Genomic DNA, 6,854 nt, shown 5'->3' with positions numbered 1-6,854 from the left:
GCACAAACCTGGGAGCTGTTGTAAATGATAGAAATAGAATGGGGTGGCACTAAACAAATGTGCCAAATTATTTTTCAAAAATGTTTCTATAAACATGGTAGTATCAGATTAAGGTTAACAACACGCCTCTTCTCATTCCCCACTTAAAAGTGATTATTCCATGGGTTAGTTACACAACCCACAATATAGCTCAGAAACAGGAGAGCTGATATTTGCAATTGCCATATCAGAAAAAGTTAGAAGACAACTTTCACTAGAGAGCAAACAAACAAAAAAGCTTTTAATTTAAATTGAAAAACATGAGTAAAACAAGGAAATAATACATAATTCAGCAGTTAGCAAGCTTTGATACATTATCCGTTTCTAAATTCTGAGCCTTAGCTTTCAGTCTAATCCCATGCCAATATATGCAGAGATTTACCTGCTCTATAACTACAAGGGTTAAGAAGCTGAGAAAAATCTTTCTGGGTAGGCCTCTGCTACAAACCAACAGAAGCTTCTGCCTGAAGTATTATTTAAGCAAGATTCCCTGTTCTGCTTGTGCTTAAGCTATTAGAGCTTGGTCCATTAGTAGTTTGTTCTTAGAGAACGCCACACAGGCTGAGAATAATACCCCGAAACAGGCCTCTTCTAGCTTTCCTTCCTAGGAAGCTGACATGGTGGACTGAGTGGTGCCACAGCAAAATGGCGGGTGGCTTTTTTCACCCCGACACGGACTTTTCATAGGATTGTTTTTCTTCTATATTTTTATATTAATTATTTTATATTCTTATTCTTTCACATGAATTTTAACATTTATTTGGCCTCCCTCAAACCTGATCCAAGTTTCCATTTAGGTTTAGCGTGGCCTGAAGTTTTAGGAGCCTTTCTCCAATCCAAATTGTATAGAATAGAGGAAACACTTTTCTTATTGCCGCCTATGCATTGTCACTGTTAATTCCTTAAAGTCGGAAACCTGATTTTTAAGAGAAAGATGCTATCTGTTAAATTACTTCACTGCGTATCCATAAATATGGGGACAAATTACAGTTAGGATCAATGGGCCCATGAGGTGTTGCAAGTTCAGTTTAGAAAACCCCGCGTTCTCCAACTCTTTCCAGGTCTCTCTTAACACGGAGCATCCATCTGTCAGATATCCCCAAGTAGGGTTACAGACTTGTTGCCAGAAGTAGGTCCAGGTTGATCTGTCAGCTGCTACATGGTCAATGAAATAGTATGCTCCACCCTGCAAAAAGTAAAATAATACAAAAACGAATAATATAAAGCAGAACATTCTGAAATTAGATAAAAGATTCACATTGTAATCAAGATTGTTGTTACAAAACTTTCTGGGACATGATGCAATAGTTAAGTATAGAGACAAAATGAAACTGGAATGTCATTTAGCCATTAATGATTTACAGTAGATAGAAGTTCTAGGAGAATTGCAGAATTGGTCTTTTTTATTTAAGGATGGTGACTAAGTAGCAGCAGAACCAGTTTAATATATTTCTGCATATCAAACTCAAAATTTGAATAATTTATCATTTTATTTTTTATTTATATCTTCCATTAATTTATCAAATAACTCAAGACGGAGTACACATCCAACCCACTTTTCTTTTCTTATGTTCTCCTCAACTCTGTGAGGTAAGTTGGCCAAGGAGAGTGACTGACACAAAGTCACCCAGCTGCTTTCATGGCTAAGCCGGGACTAGAATTCATTACATCAAGGTACATGAAGAAAGCCAATTTATCTATTGCTAAATAAATACAGAGATACACTCAACCATAAAGTCAAACAAGTCCTATTAATGGACAAACAGGCTTTAATGTGTCTAACAACTTATATTTGAATAGCCCTCCCCTAACTCATTTGTTCTCTCAATTCTTTCCCCGATAAAAATGCTACTTTTTTGTCATGAATATTCAGTTAGGCTGCATTCACTCTAGATATCCTTGTTATGAGAAAAGACAAATTCCTTTCTAACAACAACTTATACAGATTCAAAATTTTAATTGTTCACCTATTTTCTTTTTTGTTTATACTACAAAGTATCAAATGTTGGAGCTTCTCTTTTTAAGATGATTTTATTTGCCCTTCACTGCTTCTTCCTAAATTCATATTTAGGAAGAAGCACAAAATTAGTTGACCAGAAGAATGCTGTTGATATAACTTACTTGGACTTCAGTAAGGCATTTGATAAAGTAGACCATAATCTACTACTAAAGTAGAAAAATGTGGGTTAGACAGCATCACCACCAGATGGATTCGTAACTGGCTGACCAATTGCACTCAACATGTAGTCCTCAATGGAACTTCATCTACATGGAGGGAAGTATGCAGTGGAGTACCCCAAGGCTCTGTTTTAGGCCCAGTACTCTTCAAAATCTTCATCAATGACTGGGGCAAGGGGATATCAAATTGTTAAAATTTGCAGATGACACCAAGCTGGCAGGAATAGCCAACACTCCAGAAGACAGGCTTAAGATACAGAAGTATCTTGACAGACTTGAACATTGGGCCCTATCTAACAAAATGAAATTCAATGGAGAAAAAAGTAAGGTTCTACATTTAAGCAAGGAAAATCAAATGCACAGGTACAGTATTTGTGGTACCTTGCTCAATAGTACTAACTGTGAGAGAGATCTTGAAGTCCTAGTGAACAACCATTTAAATATGAGTCACTAGTGTGCAGCAGCTGCCAAAAAAGCCAACACGGTTCTAGGCTGCATAAATAGAGGGATAGAATCAAGATCACATGAAGTGTTAATACCACTTTATAATGCCGTGGTAAGGCCACACTTGGAATACTGCATTCAGTTTTGGTCTCCACGATGTAAAAAAAAATGTTGAGACTCTAGAAAGAGTGCAGAGAAGAGCAAAAAAAATGATTAGGGGACTGGAGGCTAAAACATGACGAACGGTTGCAGGAACTGGGTATGTCTAGTCTAATGAAAAAATAGAATGGAACAGAATAGAACAGAATCATTATTGGCCAAGTGTGATAATGTTTTAAAGTTGGTTAAGTGGATTGCCTTTATCTTGGTTTAGCATTTTATTAATAATTCAAAAGGGTTCACCAAATTTTAAGCATCACTGTGTATTTATTAAATTTTTATGTCACCCGTCTCCTTTACAAGGTGATTTTGGGTGGCTCCCAAGTTATAAAACAAGTAAAAAATAGTTAAAATATTAAAGTTACACAGATCAAAATATTAAAAACTGTACTATACTATATTAAAACTGAAATTAAGAGAGCTAAGAGATGGACGGCATGAGGATGAAGTCTTATCCCATCAGCCACCTCCAGCAGTGAACTGGTGTATGATGTTATTTTTCCTTTTTCTTTTTTAAACAATATAGTGGAGATTTTGGTGCCAAGTTAAAAAAATATATGCTTTTTTATATCATAAAAATCAGCTTTGCACGATAATCCAGGCAAGAAGCACACCCAGAAGTGCTAGCTCTAGCTTTATTGTTATGTTAAATTATCAAAACCTTGCATGTCTGAAAGCACATATTTCCAGTCTAAGAAACTTGAGCAGTTTGCCATGTCCCCATTGCTTGTGGGGGCTCATCTGCCTCTTGTCTAATCATTGTCCAATTTTTCTAATGCATAGCACTTCCTTCTGTCTCCCAAGGTTATTTCCATATGCCATTGCATAAAAATAATGCATTCTGTTTTATACAGATCTTTGTTAATATTATATTGATCAATAATTGCATAATCTCATTAATTATATGTTTACTCAGATTTTTATGAAAATACATCCTTGTTTCAGATAAAATTATCAGACAAAAAAAAGCACAGAGAACTGTCGATGTACGTTTTAAAAGAGGGAAATGAACACACACACACACACACACACACACAATTGTTAATTGTTTAAAGCTGCCCATCTTGAATTTTGAGATGGGAGGCTTATACATTTTATAAATTTCTGTATTAAAGTTTTAAATAAATTTTAAAATCAGCTAGAGTCACTTTAAATTTCAAGATGGGCGGCATTAAGTCCTATAAATAAACAAATTGCTGTATTGTTAACTAAAGTTTCAAATAAAGCTTAAAGTTGCTCAGAGTTACCTTGAACTATGAGATGGATAGCATGTAAATTTAATAAACTGTAAGCAAAAGCACATTTAGAGCTAATAAATGAAAGAAAAAAAAATTATCCAAAACTATGGAGTAGCTCATCCCTTTCCATTCTGTTCACATGTACTTTGCATTTGCTCCCCCAAAGTGACAATTGGAAGTATAAATAACAAATCTTGGGAACAAGACTTCAGCAATGCATTGGGATCCATTTTGTAGCAACAAAAAAGTACTGAATGATGTTGGTCTCAAACCTGAGTTGCTAAATATTACTATTAGTTGGGCAGGGAAGACTCATTCACCTCCCTCTCTGTGGAAATAAAAGGTAATAGAAAATTGTGTCTTAACTTTATGTATAGCATTAGATACCATATCACATGGAGAATTCTCTTTCTAGCTCCTCTCTCATCCATCTCACCTGAGAAAGATGTCATGGGATACCACTGAATCTCGTCATATCGTACAAAGGCCATAAATCCCTGTCTATAGTATGTTGCAATGAAGTAGCTGACCTTTTTTTTTTCTAAACGGCAGATGTCACCAAAGACTTCAGATCACACTGGTCAGGACACAATTCTGCACATACAAAGCCGACTGACCCCAAAATAGGAGAGCAGAAGCGCCAAATTTCAAGGGTGGCATATTGAGAATTACAGCTTGCTTAGGAAATATTACTCTCAGATAGCAATATGCCCAAATTGTGATTTGGTTTATGTAAAAGTTGGGATTTTTGGCATTGAATCTTTTCCTGGGACAAAAACCCCCAGGGCATTGGAACATTGTGAGCCTTGTGACTCATTCTTGAACTTCATGTTGCCAGGATTGTTGCTATGCTTGATCTTATCTTACCACTAATTTTCTATGCTTTTTGATTTTCAGATTTGGGAGACTCTTGACTGTTTGCCCTAGTGTCTTCGTTCTTTGAGACTTTTACATCTTCTTCAGATGACCTTGAAAACACCACAGGGACACTTTTAAACCAATGGGTGTCCTGCTAGTTATAAATTTCCATGTGAATTTTAGTAACACACAGCAGGATATATTAAAATGAGACTGAGGATGTGCAATAAAAACAATAATAAAGCTCAATAAAAATGTGTTTTTGGAGAAAAACTAGCTAGTTGGATAAATACTCTGTTAAGAATAATATCTGAATTTTAGTCACATTCCAGGTGCTAGGAACAACCCCACAATTCCTATTTGAAAGATAATGCTGGCTCTGCTGGATTATTATTTGATTACAGAGTGCAGCACAGAATAACCATTCCACCCCATGGAAATGACTGCTAATTTTCTCTGTACAGCAACCATGTAAGGTCTGGATACTTCAGTTCTCATGCTGCGTAATATATCAATATACATACAGCACCTCAAAGCCACTGGACTGCATACTATCACCAGCCTCTGCTTGTGCTTCTTATCACTAGCAGTGCTGGATGGAGAATTTTGGGAGTTGAAGTCCATAAGTTTTAAAGTTGCCAAGTTTGGAGATCTCTGCAATAGATCATCAGTTTTCAAATTCTGAAGAGAAATGGCAGATTTAGGGCAGCATTTTAAACTTTTATTTAAAGGTGAAGGGCAGTGTTTAGCCTATTTACTTACGATATCGTGCTGTACAGTTATCTGCAGGATCAGAGACTAGACAAAAAAACTGCCCAAGTAGTATTGTGCCACAGCATACATAACCAAATGGGCACAGCCTGTGCTGTTGATAGCATCTGCCCCAACCAGCAGAGAGGCTGAAATCTAAAGCTATGCCTAGTGCCCATTATTTTCAAAGCATGCACACCTGCCTAGTGCCATTGGTGGTCTGGAGAGAGGGTTAAGGAGACTTAACTCTCCCTCTCTGCCTTTTGACTTACCGGTTTGAGCACTCGCAGAATCTCCTTCAAGGCAGCCCGGGGGCTGTTCACAGAGCAAAACACCAGCGTGCAAACCACCACGTCCACAGAGTTGTCCGGCACAGAAGACAAGTTCTCGGCGGAGGCGACCACAAAATTATCGAAGTGGAGGTGCGTGTTCTGAGCCATGCTCTCCACGAGGACATTTTGGAAGTTGGGATTGTAGTCCACGCAAGTCATGCGAGAGTTGGGGGGATAAAACTGAAAGTTGGTGCCGGAGCCCACGCCAATCTCTAGCAGGTGGAGCTTTCCAGAGGGGTCGGCAAAGTCCTGCATGTTCTTGAACAGCGTCTCCTTTAACTTCTTCATTTTTTTTATTGTAAACTTTGCTGATATACTTCATGAAATATGGGAAGGATTTTTTACAAATAGGATCCCATAAGCCAAAATAGGCAAGCACATAGATTGGCAGGATGAGGATTTTCATGCATTGTTGGAGGATGAAAAGCAGCATTGTCGTTAGACTAAGAAGAAAAACCTTTCCAGCTTGACTCCCTCGATGGTTTACTTTGAATACTCCCTCTTCCATTAATGCGTTTCATAAGCAAACTGTTCACATCCGATCCCCATTTTGGATCTGTTCCAGCTGTTCCTTAAAGCAACAGTGATTCTTTCAGCCACTTAAAAAAATAAAACCTTTTAGCTATACAATTTGGGATTGAACATCCTTTAAATCAGGGGTCCCTTGGAAACTTTAGCACTTTAAACTTGGCAACTTTAGCTGAGGAATTCTGGGAGTTGAAGTCCACAAGTCTCAAAAGTTGCCTAGTTTGGAGACCTCTGCTTTAAATGGTGTGGGAGTAGGAATGGATTTCCAGAGAAAAAATGGCAGACTATAGGAACCAGCTGACCCCGAGGACACAGATAAACCTCCAAA

General features: G+C 37.6%; 1 pseudogene across 1 annotated transcript; it reads right to left on the bottom strand.

Moving 5' to 3' along the window:
* Window positions 1-280: 280 nt before the first annotated feature.
* LOC148127064 (thiol S-methyltransferase TMT1A-like) lies at window positions 281-6,434 on the bottom strand (annotated as a pseudogene). The gene is made up of 2 exons (XR_015741897.1): window positions 5,939-6,434; window positions 281-1,225 (listed from the first exon to the last, which is right to left on the bottom strand). The product of XR_015741897.1 is annotated as a thiol S-methyltransferase TMT1A-like (transcript).
* Window positions 6,435-6,854: the final 420 nt, after the last annotated feature.

This window comes from Pseudonaja textilis, chromosome 2, assembly GCF_049901715.1.
Source record: "Pseudonaja textilis isolate UNSWEBS1 chromosome 2, rPseTex1.2, whole genome shotgun sequence".
Taxonomy (NCBI): domain Eukaryota; kingdom Metazoa; phylum Chordata; class Lepidosauria; order Squamata; family Elapidae; genus Pseudonaja; species Pseudonaja textilis.
The sequence above is the reverse complement of the archived record's forward strand: the minus strand, read 5'-3'. Positions and strand labels throughout refer to the sequence as shown.